The sequence below is a fragment of the Falco cherrug genome, chromosome 7, assembly GCF_023634085.1.
Source record: "Falco cherrug isolate bFalChe1 chromosome 7, bFalChe1.pri, whole genome shotgun sequence".
NCBI classification, from domain to species: Eukaryota; Metazoa; Chordata; class Aves; order Falconiformes; family Falconidae; genus Falco; species Falco cherrug.
The window spans coordinates 10,414,395-10,435,452 of record NC_073703.1 but is presented as its reverse complement, the minus strand read 5'-3'; positions in this window follow the sequence as shown (position 1 = coordinate 10,435,452).

Genomic DNA, 21,058 nt, shown 5'->3' with positions numbered 1-21,058 from the left:
AAACCACTACAGAACTAGATCTGGTGGTTTTTTTTCAACCTTGCTTCTATGAGGTCTGAGGGACACAGAGAGGTGGAGATGCTCTCTGAGGAGAGCGAGAGTGGCAAGGGGAGCCTCTGGAGATGTAGGGCTGTACAGCATCTCTTCCAGTCTGTCTTCACAGTGACGCAGTGTACATGCCTCTGGGATGTTGAGTATTGGGTGGCGATGCAGCTACCTGTGCACATCCATCATGTGCCTGCACCTTTGTGCTGCTGGAAGCAGATGACTGCAGAGTAAGTGCATTGGCTGCACCCAGCTCTGCTGACAGACAGGTGGCACCTCCAAGAGTCACAAACGCCTGAATTCGGTGACACTTTCCTATCCTTGCCAGTCTGTGCTCCTCCTCAACAAGTGACAAACTGCTGCATTAGAAGCATGTTATCAATCCAAAGTGACCTTGCCCTGTCACAGCCTGTGAGATGCCCTATAAATCACAAAACACAGTAATTACCAGAATTAGGCAAGGGATTTGGGATTGTTCTGGGTAATAACATCACTGCACATCTTCCTAGAGGCTCCTCAGCTTTGGAAAAGCTAAACTCAATGTTCCCTCTGGCGTCCTTCACTAAGCTTTTTATTGTATCTTTTGGGCACATTTTATGATGATCCAGCTTTTTTCGGCGCCTGCATGACTATTGCTGGCTGGTAATGGCATCAAGAGGCTTTTTAAACTTGAACAATGTGGTATTTTGTTTACAGCATCCTTATGCTTGGCTATGATCTTGAGTAAAGGGGCACATAACCTGGCAAGCTGGAGTGAGAGTTATGATTTAAATAATGTGAGGCTTTCTTGATTTCTGCACCTTTTCAGGAAGGTTTTCTTTCAAGGAGAAATTCAGTTGGCATCATATAGTGTCTGTAAGCACAGCATAATTAAAGAAGTGGTGCCTGTTGCCATTTGGTAGGGCTGAGAAGCCCACAGGTGTGGAGATCAAATGAGGAAAGGACCAGTACTGCCTTGTGAAATGAGAAACAGCACTCCTTGGCTGGTGTAATTCTCCTTGGTTTCACACTTCTAGGTGGATTACAGCCCCTGAAGCAGTGTGCTCCTTGGGTTTTTTTTTTTAACTTAAGGAGAATTTAACCTGCCTGTGGAAATGTAGCATTTACTCAGTGCTAGAGAAGATGTAAGGGCTGGGGATTCCCATCGCGGAGATGGAGTCAGCCGCTGCCCCCAGCTGCCTGCTCCTTCAGAGCAGTTCCAGCTCCCCTGTGACATGCCTTCTGGCCTGACTGGGAGGATGAATTGGCACCAGAAGTAATAAATAGAGAAAAGAGTGAGTTGTCTGGAAGAGAAATGGGAAACCCTTGTAATCACTGTTGAAATCCTGCATGCCTGCTGAAATGCTATCCATGTCTCCATCTGAGCTCTACTGTGATGCTGTTTAAGGGCTTTCAACATTTCTCCCAAAAGTTCTTCCTTACTGAAATCTGGGTTTTCACTACAAAAAGGTCATCTTTGATAACAAAACATTTTAGTAATCATTCAGAAATGGCTTAAATAAGCTTTCCTGACAAAAAAACCCCAAACCAAACTAGGTCCACTAAGCACCCTTGAAGAACTGGTGCAACCTTGAAATATCAAATTCCATTTCAAAACCTTTCTCTTGGTTTTCCCTTCAGTGGATCTGTCTGAAGCTGTTTTTACACCCCAGGGAAGACTCTAATCTCCAGCTGCGGATGTCAGCAACACGTGTGTGGCTCCTGCACATTTTCACAGAGCCTGGCTGTGCTGTCACTGGGCAGCCCCACTCAGCAAGGATCAGGCTGGCCTCTCTGGCAGGCCAAGCATACAGGTTGTGTGCTTGGCAGGAGTCATGTCAGTAGAAGATGAGCTCCCTGCGCTGGGTTAAATGGGTGAACTCGGCTCCTGTGCCAGAGTGTTGTTTTGCAGAGTCCTTGCCTCTTGGTCAAGAGTAAAAGTCCAGGGTAATTCTTGCATCCTGCTTTCTTGGATAAAAAAGCATCCTAAAGCAACAAGACTTTATTCTTCATGTCTGACCTGCCTGACCCAGGATGTCTGTTTTAGAGGCTATGGGCTTTTCCATGGGCTTTTCCTAACAATAGGAGAGCTTCGAATAAAGTCATAGAGATGAGTAGCTGAAACTTCTCCCAACTGTTCAAGGAAGGAAGCCAGGTCTTAAGAGGAAAAGTCTGTCTGAGTCATGTTTCTTCTATTTCCTATAGCTATTTTGGAAGTATACAAAAAGAAAAGGAGGAGGGGGGAAGACTTAGGGTTGCTTGGGTGTGTTTTTTTTTTTAATGCATCATCCCTAATGTCACCAGGAGCTTTGCTATTCATTTCAGTGGGAGCCCTTATCACTGAACTTCGTTTCTTCACACTGCAAAGCAAACTGCAGTGTGTCTTGGCTTTACTGGGGAGTATGTTGAATCCCACATCCTCTCTTTTTGTTGTTCTCCCTGGGAACTGGACAGGCACTTTCCACTTGAGTTAGTTATAAGCTGCTTTGATGTTTTGCCAGCGAACAGGGCAATTCTGTGCAGCCCCTGATCTCATAGTCACATGTGTTGATGTAGGGACAAAATGCTGTTGTCCAAATGTAAAAGATTCTCTGCGTGCATGTGAAGGACCTCAAGATACAATGCGCTGTGGAGTCATGCCTGTGGTGGTGTCACTGTTTTGCAGTAGTAATCCAAAAATCTGTAGGAGTGCTACTAGTATAGGAAACCTGCAGTGGGATGTACAAGATCTGTTTGAGAAGAAGCAAATATGCAGTTGTAAATCTCAAGGTGGTGGTGGTTGTTGTTTCATGCCAAATGCCTCCCTGTCTTCCTCCAAAAAGAAGTTCTGTCTGCTCGGCATTGCTGGATGTCTCCAGGATATCCAGCAAGGACCTTCTCTAGGGTTGAAGTTACCAGAGCTAGAAACATGCAGCAATTTCATCTTTGGCACTGAGATATTTAGTGGGATCCAGCTCCTGGTGTTACATGATACACAAAGAATGCAATCTCCTCAAAAACTCAGAAAAGAAAAGGATATTTTGAACCCTCATGGCTGAGGGGGAGAGCTTGCAGCACTGTCCTTGAGGACTCTGAAGGATCAAACACAAACCTGGGAGTTATTTCTAAATCCCAGTTTGATAAGAACTGAAAAAAACCAAACCCACATCCCTGGCCTTTGAAAATCCGGCCCATACAGACCCCTTTTTTGTGCATACTGCGAATCGGCCCCCAGAGCAGTGTTTGTGGAGGGAGAGTGGTTCCCTCCGGCAGTGCGAGCAGCTCCCACCTCCCACACCTTGCTTGCAATGGGAGCTGCCTGGCAAAACACTGGTCTGAAACCACTCAGAAATACAGGGCAGATAAGGAGTGCTGCTGTGCCCGGGCAGCACCCTGATCCCATCCATTCAAGGATGGCAGAGTTGGTTTTCCTTGTTTAACGATGACAGCTTCTCTCTCACCCTCAATAATCTGCTGACTGCTAAGGACATGAAGAGAAACCTGCAGGACCCAGCTCATTCCCATGTATCACCCAATGCTTTTTTTACCCTGCTGTAATATTTCTCACCTGTCCCATGCAGCAGATTCAAGGAAGTCCTACAGGGGCCAGGTCCCCAATTCCATTTGTCATGTCAGGCAACGCAGGAAATTGCATTGCAACAGAGCAAATTACTAAATCATACATAATTGCTCTGATAATGGTTTAGAGAAGGTGACAACAACTAGGAAGCTTTTTCATCTCCCAAGGTTAAACATTTTACAGGTACTTGATCGCATTCTTTTCCTGTGAAAACATGTATTTTCTTCCCAGCTCTTTTTCTGCACAAAGGAACTCGCAGAAACAGGTTTTGGAAAAGGTTTGCTTATTTTCCTGCATGTAACTAAGGGAGGATTGATTACCTCATGGTGTTTATGATGCTGAGGTCAGCTCCCCTTGCGCTAGTCTTGCAGGAAGAGACAGTCCTGCATGTCCCACGTGCTGCAGAAAGCAGGTGTGAAATGTTGACTGTCCCCATGCTACAGGCAGCACAGTGCAGCTCAGAGATGAAGGACCTTGCCCAAGACTGTAAGAAGTCTTTTGCAAACATTAGACTCTTGTTTAGGTTGGTCTTAAACCCCTGCCCTTAACAGAGAAGCACCTTCATCCCTAAGGATGACCTCCTCCTGTTTTGGTTGCACTGATTTCAAAGCCAACATTTTCAGTACTTGAAATCCATTTATCTCCTAGTGTGTGTGGAAAGTTACAAGCATTTTATCTGTGCAGGACTGGAAGAAAAGGCTATTCAAGCTGTTGGCTGCCCCCCTGCTGTCCTCCAAAATAGCCTTTTTATTGCCCTGCAATATTTAAACTTCAGCAGCTAAAAACTGTCAACAAACTGCTAAGAAAACCAGAAGAATCTCATTGCTGCAGCTTTAATGAGTGGGGTTTTTTTTTTCTTTCCCCCTACAGCACTTGCTCCAGCTTGCAGCAGCCAAAAATAGAGCTGGCAATTCAGAAGTGTGCAAGTAACTTGTCCTGGTGCTCACTCCCATTTCCCCCAGGCAGCAGGTGGCAAGGGCTGGGCAGCCACCCATTTCCAGAGGCAAAACCAAGTCCCTGCAGTGATTTCTCTCCCCGGGGCACCTGAAGTCTTGCACAGCTGCTTCTGAGCAAGCGTGTGCAGTTGCATTGAGACCACAGCACTTGGAAGCTCCATGTGCTGCTGGCAGGGCTCCAGGATAACACGCTTGCTCCAGTGTGCTGGGGTATTTTTGAGCATAGGAAAGTGGGGCAGTGAAGCCAGCCAGGGGCTCACAGCCCTTGGCAATGCTGTTCCCAAAGGTCAGAGCTGGGGGGAGGTGGAAACTCACCCCACCCAGACTGTTTTCCTTCATTGTCTCTGGTTTTGTGTCCAGCAGTGGAGCTTATCTCAAAGGAAAGGGTGGAGGCTTTCTAAAGAATTGATTTACTTCAGATTTTTCTCACCGTTGGGAAGATGCCATGCCTTCTCTTTGCAGCTCTGCTCGCTCCAGGTATATCCTAAGTGCTCGTGGGAAAGTCTGCAGGAGTTTGACCAGGGAGGGGGAGCAGGGCTTCCAGGCAGGCAGGGGGACCCTGCCCCCTGTTTCTCCCAGAAAGGCACAGCCCAGAAGTCATTTGTCTGATTAAAAAAAAAAAAGCAAACAAACCCCCCCCCCCCCCAAAAAAAAATCCACCAACAAAAAACCCAACAAAGTGGAAGAAAGCAGTTGGATTAAGAAAACAAAAAGTCTGCAAGAAACAGGTGGGAAGGGGGAGCACTAAGGGTGGAAAAAAAGCCATTGTGAAATCATGTCATTTGGTGTAATGCAATCTGGCTAATTACTCAGCTGCATTAATTGGAGAGCCTGTCAAGTGGGTAAGGGGAGAGGAGGGTGCAAGCGCAGCCCTGGGCCCCAAAGCTGCTGTGAGTATGTCTGGTTGGCCTCAAGCAGGAGCAGGATGGAGAGCACGGTGCCCTGTGAACTACTCAGCACCCAGCATCTCATCACATGCCCTTCAATGAACAAGGATGAAATAACGAAGGTCAGCTGCCTGGGTGCCTCTAAGGAGATCATGACTAGCACAGCAATCCTTATTTTTCCCTTGTTACTTTGCTGCCAGCCCCTTTGCCCCAGCTTGTTTGGGAAGTTTTGTGCTTTGGATGTTGGGGGCCAGGCAAACGCGATCAGCTGCTGGCAGGCTGAGCAGCGTGACAATGTGTGACATTCAGAGCTGGTTCCCCACCCACGCAGCACCAGCTGCCTTCCTCACTCCTCAGCAAGCCCACCAGGAGTGTGCCAGGTCTCAGGCTGGCCACCTGCCAACACCCAGCTGTGTCACTAAACCTAGGGACGAGGGGGCTCTCTGCCATGGGAAGGTGTGTTTGGCAGGATGCTGCGCTCTAGAAAGATGATGCATTAGCAAGGGTTATCCTTTCTGCCCAGCACAAAGAAGGGATGATATCCATACCATGAGAGCTTCCCAAAAAATGCCTAACCTCATGCCTGGGCCACCTCCGAGTGCTTCACCCTGTCACGGGAAGGTCAAGTGGGCAATATGTCCTTGGGTTTTGACTGGTTTCTAATGCCAGAAGTGCAGCATGGGCATGTCTGTGAGGAGGGTGTGAGCCTATGTGCTTCTTCTGCCTTCCATAGGGAAACCTACCTTCTCCTTCCATCCCATCTCCAGGTTGCTGAGACAGCCAGCGCAGCATATTGGCATCATCACAGTGCAGTTGCAGCAAGCCCAGGATCTATAAAGGGCCATGAAGAATAAGACGGTGCAAGGTGATGGCCGGGTGACCAGAAGCTGGCCTTGCTTAGGAAGACTTTGCCCTGGTGTAGATTGCCCAGTTTTAGGGAGCGAGGATGCCAGTCTAAATACAGACTCTGCATTGATGGGACTGTCAGTTCTGATTAATTCATTTTGGATCTGTCTTAACCACGCAGCTCCTTAGAGGACCCCCTCACTACTTCCCCAAGGAGATCCTTACATCTGCATCGCTATCACATACACCCATCCCTTATTGAAGACACAACCAGCAAATACCAGTTGATTCTGCATAATGCTGGATGGGATCCACATTCTCAGCCAGGCTGCTGACCCTCAGGCTAGCTTCTCTGGATGGTTTCCTGATATAAAAAATTACATCAATAATACTTCCTTCTCAAGATGCTGCAAATCTTCATTTTTTTTGTTTCAAAGATGCTCTGAGCCCTTTAGATGAAATTCACAGTTCAGCTACAATATCCTTTTTTGAGTTATTATGCCATTCTATTTTATGTTATTGTGATATTTGCAGTTCTCTGGGCTGTAATATGCTTCCTTGGACCCTGCTAGAGAATACGTGCATCTGTGATAATAGAATTTCCAGCGGTTATTTATCTGACCCTCTGAATTTTCATGGTTTATGTATGGGTGGGGATTATCTCGCTGCTGCCTTTTGCTCTGGGCTTCAAAGATGGGAGCTTTCTATTTTCCAAGGCTTGCTAAGAATTAGTCTCAAGTTCTGCTTCAGTCCTGGAGGTAAGGCATAGGAGGTTACTGCAATATGGAATATTATATGAATAGTTTACAAAAAAAGACCATGCAGATTTTTCACACCTAAACTAAGGATTTCAATAAAGTAATGAGAATGGTCTTAAAAATGACCCATAAACCCATTCATGCATTTATCAATTTCCATTAAACAGACATATTGAGAGGGTTTTTTTGCTTGGAATAGTGGCTTTTCCATGTGTAAAGTACGGTAATTTTTTAACCCTTTTCACTATCTGGGTTTCATTTAGGGGGTTGTTTGGTAAGAGAGAGTTGGGTCCAAGACTTAACAATTGTCTCCCCTTCCACCACCAGCACGGCTCTAGTTCTGCACCATGTCTCTGCTCAGCGGGGCAAAGAGGTGTGAAACAGGAGAGGGATCTTCCCTTCCTGGAGCTCTTTACAATAGCAGCACAAATTTATACTAATAATGGTGGTGGTTTAAATCCTATGCAATTTGTAAATGTGCATTTCCATGGTAACGCGTAGGTAGTGAAGTAATCCTTAATTCATCATCTTCCATGAAATTCCAGCAACTATTCCTAAATATTCATCCTTTTCTAATCCCAGAGCCGTTGCCATGGAAATGATCAGATAAGATACAGGCCTTTAGGCAGATGGGTCTATAAAGGATGCTAAATCTTGGCCCATTGAAACCTACGAAACTATTTTGTATTTCTTATTTAAAAGCAACGTATCTGGCAGTAATTTTTCTTTTTATTGTTTTAAGATTAATTAAAGTAACTCCATGTTGAAAAAGGCTTCTTTTTGACTAATCCCTGGGAACTAAGTGTCTCTGGATACAGGTGTCTCTCTTTCTCCCCTGGTGAGCTCTGGTGCTGCAGCATGGGCTTCTGCTGCTCTAGTGTTCCTGCTCCTCCCTCCACACATGTGGAGCTCAGATCCCCACTGGCATTGCGTGCGGTCTGGGTATTAGACCTATTTTTTGGATATCTTGTCTTGCAAAAGAGCTTTTTTTAACCATTTATCGGAGCAAAGGTCATCATCCAGGATATTGCATCCAACACCTAGAGGATCACTGCTTTCTGTTGCATTGTTTTCAGTTCTAAAAGTCGTGCAGGATGAGAGGTTTACATGTGCAGGAGCGCTTTTCCGAGCTGGGCCTGTGTAGGTGACTGTTGAAATAGGATTTGGTTTTGAAGTCTTTAAGTCAAATGTTCCTAAGCCCCAAAGGTGCGTTGAAACCTGTATGTCTTCTATCTTCACTGAGAAATGTCAATGCAGGAGGAGCCATTCAGTTTTTGCCTTCTGAAATCAAAAGGAGAGTGTTTCAAAGACACGAACCACTCCTAGGCACCAATTTTGCTGACTTTTAATAAGGGCTGGGAATCGAATTCCTATATGTACCTGAGGCATTTTTCTGCAATGTTTCTTGATCTCTGTGCACACAAGAATACCTGTAAATTAATCTGAACAGAGAACATCTGAATGTGAAGCCTTTTTTCTTTTTTTTTTTAATTAGCTTTTAGAGACCAGAGTCTGATAGTAAGAGGCCATCCCACTTAGACAACTCCTATGGAAATAACAGTGGTGGTTAAAAAGCCCCCTCTCAGACAGCCTGCTGGTTGTCAGGTGTTTGGTGATGGTTACCCCCTTGTGAAAGCTAACTGGTAGAGGGGTGAATGTTCGTCATCTGCTCCAGTGCAAAGCTCATCAGTGTTGGTGGTTAAGGAAGGTCACGCAGATATTCTCTGTCCTGAAGGACTAATGAGAAGTGGAGATCGGATGTATATGCAGAGTTAGAAAGTACATGCTTGTGATGTCGTGCCAATGGGGTTGGTTTAGCTTGAGGACAGGAAGAAACTGAGAAGGCAAGGAAAGGAGAGAGTGCTGGGACTGGGAAGGAGGCAGGAGAGGAGGAAGGACTCTGCCAGAAGCTGTTGAGCACACGAAACTCCAGGGAGAAGGGCAGAAAATATTATCAACATCCATCAGTGTCTGCACAGTCTGTTCCTGCATCCCCTCTACAGGCTGCGCTCTGCTCTTCCCAGCATGGCAGCAACTTTGTTCTCATTACAGGGTAGAAATTACAGAAATCGTACCCTAGAGCCAATGCCTTGTCCCCACCAGTGCTGCTGGCAGTGGCAGCCCAGCACACGGGACCCTGAAAGAGACTCTGCAAATAAAAACTTCGCTGTTTGCATTCTTGCAGAGTGGTATTTTGAAGATTTCCTATGGATGACCTAGTAATGCCCATTAAAAAAATTGCATGGGTTTTTTTTTTTTAGAGCTTAAAAAATCAATATCAGCAGCTCTGCCTGGGTTTTAATCACTCACTGGCACTGCTTATTGCCTAATAATAATACTGCACGGATTGCAGCTCCTGTGCCAAGCACACCACAGCCTGGGAAGGAAAAGGGGGAAAATAAGTTCCGTAAAACCTTGCATGAAAATGGCATGTGTAACAGCCAAGAAAGGCAGCCAGTCGCCTCCACCAGAAAACCTGCCTAGTCTAAACTTCTCCTCACAGAAGAGGTTAATAGCAATCATACCCTGCGTTTATATGGTGCCCTGAATCAAAGGTACACACAGCCCCCTTGGTTTTTTTGTTTTGTTTTTCCAGCTTTAGCTTATAGATGGGGAAAGAGTGGCAGGAAAGGGTTGAGTCACAAAAGCTCACAAACAACAGCAGGAATCGGACCCAGGAGTCCTGGGCTCCAGTCTGCAGCTGTAATTTGGTATATGATATTTATCTAGAGACAACAGAGAGCTTGAGAAGGGGAGGACTGACGAAGACAGAGGGAAGCAGGGAAAGGCAGGGGATGATGAGCGTGGTGGGGAAGGAAAAAGGGAAAAAAGAAAGAGGCACCAGAGGAGTATGCAAAATTGGAAGGAAAATTTCTAATTAGTCTTCAAGTTAGTAAGGGTCAGAGGAAGAAAGGAGCTTGGACTAGCAGGGCAAGAGAGGTGGACTAGAAGACAGAGAAGAAATGGAAGAAATGTTGAGATGGTGCTTAGCGATAGAGACATAGCAAAGATTTCTAACTGCAGTAGCCAACAGAGAGCTACAGTCTCTGTATCTTTGTATCTGCTCCTGGAGCTCACTGAGATGTGAGCTGGGCACCATCAGAGCCTCCCACGTCACTGCAGGAACAGTGAATCTCCTGCAGGGAAAAGACATCCATCTCCAGGGAGACAGTTTGGCTAAAATCTCAGACAACATCTCAGTCTCTGCCGTTATACTTTAAGTAGCAAACTGCTGTGATTTTAGCAAGACTTAATAAGTTCCCTAAAATATCCCCTTGACTAGGGCTGGCCATAATTGTCTTGATTTGCAGATGTGCAAAAAAAAAAGATGAAAGACAAGCGTGGAACAGGTGTTCTCATGCAAATGAAAGGATGGGAAACAGTGAAATTTTTGCCTGGCTTCTCTCCTTCCCTTTCCCTTTGAAGACACTTAACTGTTTACAGCAGTCCTGCCCAAAAGTCACTTGGAGATCTGCTAGGGCTTTCAGAGTGGCTGGAACTGCTGCAGACTGAAAGATGCTTTTGTCCCTGCGGTGCCTGACCCCTTTCTTTCCTAGGGCTTGAAGAAAAGGGCAACCTTTCTGCTTCTCAGCTTTCTTTAACCTGCAGGCACTGAAGTTTATCATCAGCTTTCAGAAAGGTTTGTGGCTTTGTCTCTAACTGTTGCTAGCGAGCATCTGTAGCCCTCTCCCTTCTTGTCTGTGTGTTCCTGAAAGAGCTGCTGCTCCCTTAAAACCTCTGACACAAAGAGATAGAGGTAACACATCATGTTGAATTAGGGTTTGGGAGAAGCAGCACTTCTCCCCATGAGGTGAAAAGTGTTGACCCACAAATACCACCCCTGCCCACGGACTGGCAGGTACTTGTCTCCCACTGGCCACCAAGACACTCAGTTCTTCCACCATGTACTCGATGTCAAACTTCATTCGGAAGTGAGGATTAATACATTAATAACCAGGGCTCCTCATGAACCACGAGGACTTCCTGGAGGGTCCTGATTTCCCTCCTAACCCATGAGATGGAGGAGATGTTGTGAGTCCCATTCCCAAGGAAAACAGAGGAGCTCATTGCTAGCGGCTCAGTTCCTGCTGAGAAGGTATTGGAACGGTTCTGATTTTTGCCATTCTTTTTTGTCAGAGCTGGGTGCTACTGAAAACAGTGAAGAAATCCCTGGAAATACAGTCCTACTTGTAACAGAAGCATACCTATCCCATAGGTGCCACTTGGCCTCATCCTGACACAGAAGCACCTGCACTGGGAGGGAGGGGGAAGGCTCCTTCCCCCACCTGTTACACCAGTGCCATTAGCAAAGGTCCAGGGAGCTTTGCAGGGCATTTTTCACTTGGAAATTTCCAGGTCACTCAGTGTGAGGGACACCGGGTCCTTTACAAGGTCAAAGATGCAAAAGGACATTTTTACAGAAGTGTTTTTGTGAAGTGTTTCCCAGTTGTTTTATTTTCCAATTGCCATTCAAAAGCAGGGTACATTAAAGAGTGTCTGGTGCTCCTGGTGGCACAGAGGCGGGTTGGGAATATAGCAGCAAGTGGCACCACCAGCGGGGTCTGAGCCCAGAGCCTTTGGCACCATCTCTCCCACCTGAGCTCAGGGAACAGCATTTTATCTGATAGCTGCTGGAAATTCTTATTTTCTACGTTTGAAAAATAGCAAAAAAGTCCCACTTTCTGCAGAAGTAAAACACTTTGAGAGTTTGATAACAGAGGCTTATCGCGATATCTCTGTGTTTTAAAGCAGATGCATCTGTGTGTGCTCACAGTCAAGTACATGATGAGCTGCCTGGAGTATTTTACAAGCTGGGTCTGCGAGCTGAAAACTCTGGAACAAGTAGCTTATCGTTTAAGCTGCTTCGAGGATTTAGGGTGGTTTAAATTACTTAAAGTGCTCCAGGGACCCGATCCTGCACCCATTGAAACCACTGGCAATTTTGTTGGAGACTTACAAGGGACCAGGATTTGGCACTAAAGGCTTAGAGAGCTGAAGTGGATAAAACCCCTACAGCCCTTTAGAGATGGCTAAGCCATTCCAAAGCCTTAGACCTGTTTACAGCCCTCAGAGGCTGGCTGTGGTGGAAACGCCTTAGGAGTACACCAAACATCAAGCACCTCTCCCAGCCCTCCTAATCACAGCAACACATCTCTTTTTCATCTCGTGTTGACAGCAGTGGTCCAGTCCTGCTCGCAGCAGAGTCAGCAGCAGAATTGGACTACTGAAGACAGTGAAACAAAGAGAAATGAGGTGCCTTGTACAGAGATTGCGGGATCACTTTCTCGGGGTTTGGCTGGTGACAGCTAGGCAGGAGCAGAACTGGACCCTGAGATGGCAGGTCAAGGGTTTCCTGCTTTTGGTTTTTGCATAAGGGCTCTTCCTCAGTCATTTTGATACGTTACATTAAAGCACTACCATTTCCTAAGTTCCTGTCTTCCTTCCATATACCTCTTGGATTATTTAAAACCATGTTTAATACTGATCTTTCCTTCTCATCTAAGAAAGTACCAGCATGAATCCTGGCTTTTAAGTTATTAAATAAAGTACCAGACTTTTTTTTTTTTCTGTGAGGTCGCACATGCAGGGGGAAAAAAAATAAAAATTGAAACCCTCCCATTTGTTTCAGAATTAAAAAAAAAAAAAAAAAACAGAAGAAGAAAAATGAAGAGGGGTGTTTACACCCAATGCCAGCCTTGGAGCAGTATTGCTCTCCAGAGATCCAACCTTCCATTTGTGCACAGGCCTGTTCTGCTTTTCATGCAGAAGTGGAATATGATCCCAACTCCACTGGCAGGCAGCAGTGTGTTAAGGCACCTCAGGCAATGTCGGCATGGCCTTGCAGGCACACGAAAATGATCATCTGCTGAAGACACGTGAGACAGAAGGGCTGAGCCAGACCTCCTCCACCACAGCACCCAGGGACCCTCAGCAATGCTGTAAAACCATGGCATCCAAAAGGATGTGTTTCCCAGTCTTTCTACCTTTCTCCCACATCCCACTCTCATGGGCAATAAAATAGGAAAAATCATAATTCTTAAGAGAAATTCAGCCATCCAAATGTAATATACCGGGGATGAATTACCGAATTCATTTTTCTACGAGACCTAAGAGGATTTAGTGTTGTGGATAATAGCACGAAGATAAAGTTCTTACAAACTTCTTTGCTTCTTCAGCCGTTGCCTGCTAAGCCTTTCCTCATTTTCTAGAAGCCCTCACCATCTCAGCGATCTCTCTTGATTTGGACACTTCATGTTAAAAAAGAGAGAAGAGCTGCAGCAAAACCAGGAGAGGATTCTGCTCCCAGGGGACCTCAGCAAATCTTTTCCCAGCAGCTCCCAGAACATACCAAAATCCTGTCAGTACAGTAAAAGCCAGAAGAGCTGGAGAGAAGCATCTCAGAACCATCATACCAATAGAAATACTCTTGTGCTAATAAAAAGAAAACATAGCTTAAACATTTTTCTTCTCAGTAGAAGTCCCTCCATAGAAGGGACACAGTATTCTGGACAGGCTGACTAGAAATGTAAGTCAAAGAGACTGATCTATTTTCATACACATATATACCAACCGAGATGTATATATTTTAGATTTATAGTGGATAGCTCAACAGTGTCCCCTGAAGGATGTACTGTAAATAAGAGAGGTTAAGAAAGAGGTTAAAGATGACCAAAAAAACCCCACCAACAAACCCCAACACAAACAAAGAAAAAAAAACAGGAGAAGAAAGAAGAATCAGGAGAAATTAATGAAAATCCTTGGGAGCAATACTTCCAGCTACTTTTCTTGTAATGATGACACAATTCTACAGTTTTACAAGAGATCAATGAGTTGCTAAATTATGTCCAATTAGCTGGATTTCATGCTGGACTTCAGCTAGCTGTGCCCAAGAAATCCCTCCATATTTCCAGAGGGCACCGCTGCAACAGAAAAATGAGTCTGATGCAACTCCATCCTCAGCTGATCAGGAAAGCAGTATTTTTTTGCAGAGTGAGCTCATTAAAAACACCATCCCACTGTGCACAGGGGATGCACTCAGTGACTACCTAGTGGATGCCAAGACGTCACAAATTTTGCTAGATGGATGCTGAAGCCGTCCAGGCAAGCCAAAACAGGCCAGGCATGGAGAGCCACGCCAGCCCCCGCAGCTATGTCCCTCGGTGCCACCACACACGTCTCAGTCCAGGGGCTTATTTGGGAACTGATGTTTCTGCAGCATCTTCCTTTGAGCTCTGAGATGTCTACGCAGTCATGATTGCTCTTGTGCAGCCCTGTTCGGCTCGAGGCCGTGATCCCGCAGCGAGCTCTCTGTGTGTGCTGTGAATTCATTGTGGGAATGCAGCTATCAATAACACCCACAGCAGGGTTGGGAAGTTCCTTCTATTCATTTAACATCACTGTGGGTTTTTTTAAACAACAGCATCAATGAGGCTTTCATTTTTTTTTGCAAAGGAAAAACAATCTGACCACGATGAGTTCAACCCTGGTAGTTTTCTGTAGGGAATCCATTTGCTGAGCCACTGAGTCCATTGGCACTTTGCAGTAATGCCAGCACTCGGTAAATATTGGCCAATGTGCCTCTAAGTACTATTAATGAAGTTAATTAGCAACAAAAGTTTTCAAATGTGAAAAAGCTACAGGCATAGCCATGGTTCATTAAGCTTCTCAGAAGCTTCAAACAAAACTTAACTGCATTTCTCAGGGAAAAAAAAACAACAAACCACTAACTTTTTGTAAATAGTTGAAACATTTTAGCAGCTCTGCTCTACTTTAGGAAAACAGCATCTAAGAATATTGTCATCCTGCAGGCAAACTGTACTGAAGGAGAGAAGGAAAACTGAAAACAGAAAAAGAAAAAATGTGCTCGTCCAGCATCGTGGGTTGCACACAAGGCTGGTTTCCTTCTCCTTCGAGATCTCCAACATCTCAGAAGATCCAGTGATACCAGAAACAGTTTTGGATAATCCCTGTGGTCCAGCAGCCTTTACCTCTGGTCACCTTTGTGACTGGGCCTGCCTGCAGACCTCCTTTGGGTCAAATTATCTCCTGGGAGTCTCCATCGGCTGACAGAGACACCAGCACTACTGAATGTGCACAAACACGGCTTTTTTTTTCCTGAACACCAGATTTCTACATGCTCAGCAGGCTCCCAGAAGCTTTCCTGCTCCGCTGCCGGCTGAAGTCCAGTGCCAGCTGAGCCATGGAGGAGATAATGTGCGGTCAAGGTGAGGCTGCCACTGAGGACCGCTGATTCTTTTTGTCTCAACCACCAGCGTTCTGGCTGGTGTGACAAGGACTACCCATGGTCATGGGGAGCTCCTTTATGCCAGTGTTTCTCACCTCTGTCTTTGATATCCTTCATCTCTCCATCATAAAGCAAAAGGATTTACTGCTGTAAAGCCATCAGCAAAAGAGAGAACAAAAGCAGATGCTTGGGACCGTTCAGCAGGACATGTTGCAAAACCAGCAGAGTGGGTGTCTGCTCCTCACCTTACAAAACAGATGCAATTTAAGAATATAAAGCATTTCTTGGTAGAAAGGGAATTCCTTTTGCTTTGCAACACCCATGGGTATTAAGAAGCTTGGTCCTGCTTTCCTGGAATGGCCAGAGTAGAGGAAAGCCTGCAGACTGTCCTGGGGGAATACTCAGCTGCAGGTGACCTCAGTGACGTACCCTCTTTCCACTCAGATGGAGCTGATGGAGCATTTAAGAGGTATATAGGAAGGAAAAGAAAAGAGCATAACCTTTCTAATAAGCAATTTGCCTATGACAGTGCTGGTCAGTCCAGCATATCCCTCTCACATAATTAATCAAGACCAAGTGCTAGATTTGCTATCGTCCTATTTAATAGCATTATGGCAATCCAAGATTTAAGCCAGTGCTTTAATGTCCCTGCCTTGTTTAATACCATTACTGCATTACAGATTCAAGGTAGCACTTAGGTGGTAAATTTTCAAAGCAATGTCTGGGATTTAATGTCAACAGAAGTTCCACCACTAAATCTTCTGCTCCGCTTTGAAAATGTTCCTCTTAACCTTTTGCCTGCTTCTTAATACCCAAGCTAAATGGGATACTTTTAGGGTACTTCTCATGTCAGTTTAGTCCCTGGTGAATCAAAGGCTCCTTGAGATGGAATTAACCCTGATGGAGACTTTCCCATAATGCAGATCTGGAGTGACAACTGATAAGAAAAGACACTACGCTCGCCTCTTAAAGTTTCATTTTTGTTTGAACTAAATGGTTTTTCTCTTGACCAGCAGAGAACAGGGGTTGTGTCGGGGTGCAGGAAACGCGAGAGAGGGAAGCACCAGATACCTCCTCTCCCCTTCGCCATCCAGGAGATGCAGGTTTGCACAGAACTGGTGCTGTCGCTGCTTCTTCATGCCCATGTTTGAAGTCTTTCTGACTGAGATCCCACTGGCAGCCGCAGGACAACAGGTTTCCTTCCTGCTGCTTCCCAATTAAAACCCAAATGACATTTCCTTTGCCATGCCCTGTGAGTCTGGTTTTCTCCCTTTTTAAAGTCTAAGCTGGATGTAGCAATCATTCCTTTAAAATCACGTGTCGTTGTACCACTAGCAGTGGTTTAGTTGAAATGTTACCTAAACTGCTCCTCAGCTGACAAGCTTGTATCACAGCCTCTAACTAGGAGTGAGACTCGATTTCCCAAAGAATATCCATCCTTAAATAGAAACCTAATCAAGTGCATTCTCCTCGGTTTCTGGAGCTTATTTTCCAATAATCCATCTTTCTGTGCCAGAGTGTTAAGTCCAGTAAACTGAAAAAAGAAATTGGGTAGGATATTAAAGTTAGTTCATTGTGGCAGCCATCACTTTCAGCTCAGCCGGCTGCATTGCTCCTCGCTGCTGTGAAAATGATTTCAGAAGCAAAATTCTGTTATTGTACCCTGATATTTCCCCAACAGTTCCCTGAAATATCTGAAAGTACAGAGCTGTGACATGGATAGCAGGGTCAAACTAAAGAAATCCAGGAAAAGTTAGTATGAGGAGAAGCTATGCCATTTCATGGTCTGTGTCCCTGGAGCGCTACATAGACACAGAGCCTCCCAGCAAGCAGATTTTGACACAGCTGGAAATATTTGTACCTGAAAGTAAAAAATTATACATTCTTCTCGGCCAATCTGGAGACAAAGCCAGTATTATGTTGTCTATTATTTGGTAAGCTGTAACCCCTGCTAATCTCCTCACAGATGAAACACAAATAGTTTTCTCACATATAACAAGAACAACGTGAATTCTTCACCAGAATTATTTACTGATTTACCTTCTATGACCAGGCGTCAAAGGAGACAGCAAAGTACTAATGGATTGAGAAAGAGGTGATGGGAAGCTAACAAACTATTCACGCAGTTTTATTCCTTTGGGCAAAGCCCTTATTCCACCAAAACCAATGAGAACAGAATAGGATGAGTTATGATTTATTGTTACAGTCAGATCTCGTTGTGGTGCATTAAAGAGGTCGTGATGATTACAGGTTTTCTCTCAAAGCGCTACAAACACAGCGACGTATTTAGAAAGCATCAGATGTCAAACTCCGAAATGTTTCCAAGGGAACTTACAAAACGTGACATCACAAAATGAATCAAAATAGTGCAAACATCCATTTTGGCAAGTACTAATTTGTCAGCACATGCTAATCCAAATTCTTCCTTGATGTAGAGCCATTGTAGTCAGTTCTGAGGACAATGTAGTCACACTAGCCTGAATTTGGCAGAGTATGTTGCATCTGGAGCATAAATCAACTTGGCTTTGCTTGTTTCCTTCCTTGATCGTGGACCAGATAATCAGTGATGACTCAGAATTACTGAAAGAGTAGATATTGCTAGTTCATTTTCTTATCCTCAATGTTGTCTTGTCTGTGTTTGCACTAATCATGCTCCAGGGTAGCTGGATTTAATGATGGTGTCATCAGAAAGCGGTAGTGTCTTTTTTGAATTCTTTGTGACAATATAAGCCAGCTGATGTATTGTTCGTGATATTTTTCTGCTTATATCCTTAGCATGGATGGTACAAAGATGAAAGCAACACTGTCAAGCCTTTTTGACTACAGCTAAAATTCCTATTTGCTATCAGAATAGATTATGTTAAACCAGCCATCCTTGGGCCGGAGGTACCTTAAAGACATACTGCAATGACAAAAAGCATTACCAACACGAAGATGCAATTGCCTTTCATGGGAGCTTAGCTCCCAGGTATGACTGATTGTTTTAGGGCAGCAGCACTGACAGGCTGGGCCAGTTTTATCAGTTGGAAGTTTCCCTTTATTTTTATTTGATTTATTTTGTTGGAAAACGCTCTCAAAATGCTTGTGTAGGGGGTTTGTATATTAAGCATTTTTCTTTGCTAGAAGGGATGTGTCAGGACATTGAAGTCCATCTGATTGTAAGAACTCGGCAGTGACTTTCACAGGGAAAAGGTTGCGGCTCGGAGGACCTGAGCGCTGCTCTCATCAGTTTTTGCTTGTCACCAGGAAGCGAGCAAATCTGCAGGGTGCTCACGGTGAGCAGACGCAGGGGAATTTCAGCTGAGCTTCCTTCAGGCTGGGAAGCTCAAACCCTCACTGCTGCCAGTCACCCACAGTGTCTGCAGGGACCCAGGCTGGTCCCTCAGGCCTGCCTCCAGCTCAGACCAGTACCTGCTGTCCATGGATGCTCTGGTACTTCTGGAGAAGAAATCTGAGCACAATGGCAGCAGAAATGGAAAATGATCAGGAGCTGATGACTAGCAGAAGTACTGATATGGGTGGAGAGTGCAGTGTAAGATCAGTTAAGGTTTGTGAATGCTTTGGTGCACCTGGGAGGGGCGTTCCAGCACTGGTAGAAATGTCTCTCCTGTTAGATGAGAACTCGTGATGCTTGAAAAGATTCTTTGAGGCAAAATAAGTGCATAAACTTGTATAAAGGTTTGACCTCAAATAAATTAATGAACAATTTTATTCCCTTAGGTGGCTATTCTATTTGAAGAGCTGAGTTCCCTTCCTCTATTCCTGTAAAATGTTTACAGGGTCCTCTCAAGCATCTTCATTACCTGAAGTTCACCCAGTAATATCCAAGGAAGATCCTTGGCTGGTGGAGAGCATAATACAAGGATCTTGCAGAGCAATGGGCTGTTAGAGGGTTGGCCACAGACATGGGAAGCTTCTCTCAGCTGCTCTCTTCAGAGTCTGTTGAAAATCAATGGGCAAAATGTGTATGGTGCCTAGTAAGGAAACAAGGGTTCGAGTGGTTCTTGGTAGAGAGAGGTACCCAAACCCCACAGGCACACCGGTACGTTCACTAGCAATCTGGAGAGAGGTTGAGGGTGGAATATTTCTCCTTTTCCCTGAAGAAATACTTCCAGCTCTGGGCTCGGACCCTGCACAGATCGGACACAGTCCTGAGGATGCTATCCCAGCGATGTTCACAGCCACTTGCTGGGACTGAGGCTGTTTTCATGTTGATTTACCATCTTTGAAATTAAGGCAGCACCTGTTCCTAGGGTGGAAAGAGGGCTGTTCAGACAGAAGCAGTGAGGTTATGTTTTGTGACCATAGGACTATTTCCCTGATGTTACAGACAGGTGTTCAGGCTGTGTTCCTCAAAGCAAGAGCTAATCTGCCCAAAGCATTGGGCATGGGCTCACTAGCTGTCCTCTTCAGATCAAATACTTTGACCCTTTGATCTGCTTATGCAGTGTCTCCTCTATGTGGCTGAACATTTTCCACTGTTGTTAGGGAGTATCTACTGGCATTTTGAAGGACAGACCCCCTTTGTGATCTTTTGGGGAGATCAGATATTCAGTTGACTTAACTTTATACTTCCGAAGTGAAGAAAATAGGTAATCCTTGAACAACATAATGCAAGAAAAGTTCAGAGATCTGCAGTCGCGTGAGGAAAGAATAGAGGCTGAGTGAGGAAAATTTTACTCATGCATTTAATTACCTGAGTCAGCCTAAGTAAGTTGGTCATCCTAGAAGACAGCAGGGATTCAGGATCACAACCATCTTCAGAGGTCCAACAGCAAGTACTTGTCATCTCCCAGTTAGTGCTGCTCTGCTGGCGTAGAGTTTCTATCTCGGCCTGAAAAGGGGACCTGAAATATTGAACAAAGGGTTATAGATGACAGAAAAGAAACATAATTCTGATACGGTAATAACACTGTATGTCTGTGCAGTAATGATAGCTCATATCTAAGACTTCACAAAGATACCACAGCATTTTATCTAGAGAACAATGATACTCTCATTACAGGCAGAATTAGCGGTGATGTTCGTGGTGAAGCTGCTTAATGCTTTTCCTCATAAGACTCCCTTCAGATCAGATTCCGTAGGGGGAAAAAATGTGGGGTTTACTTATTCAAGATTCATATGCTTAAGGGAACTGAATTAAGATTGGTTAGGCAAACTGAACTGAGGGCATATCTTACACATGGAGCAATGACTACACAATCTTAATGTCATCTTAATGCTGTTTTTTAAAGACAATCTCGCAGATGAAAAACAAGGGGTATGAAGAGTTGTGTTCATGTAAAAACAAGGAACAAGTCAGCATCAGGTAGAAAGCAAAGGAGAGAGCCAGAGGCAAACTGTCTTAGTGGGAGAAACCTCAGGTTAAAGTCTGACGTGGCTCAGCTGCAAAGGATATACCCCACTGTACTTTCCTCTGGGAGGAGAGGATAAACTTTCATGAAAAATGAGCTGTTTCTACTCTGTATTGAGCTTTGCCTATTGAACACAGTGCCAAGTTGAGGCCAGACTATGCAGAAATACCCTTGGATTCTTTTGGAAAAAAAAATTTGGTTTTTAGAGGCAGATTAATTTTGAGAAGAAAGACACTGGCACGACATTTTAAGGAAAGAAATGGAGTTTACTTTTCCTGAAAGCCTTATCTTCCCAAGTCCTTCCTTTTTCCATTAAGAACAGCCAAGAAGGCTGATGATTACCTGTGGTTTGTAGCTCTCTAACACCAGACAGCAAGGAAAGATTGACTTTGCTGCAGGATGATAACTCTGAGACTTGATTACATGTCG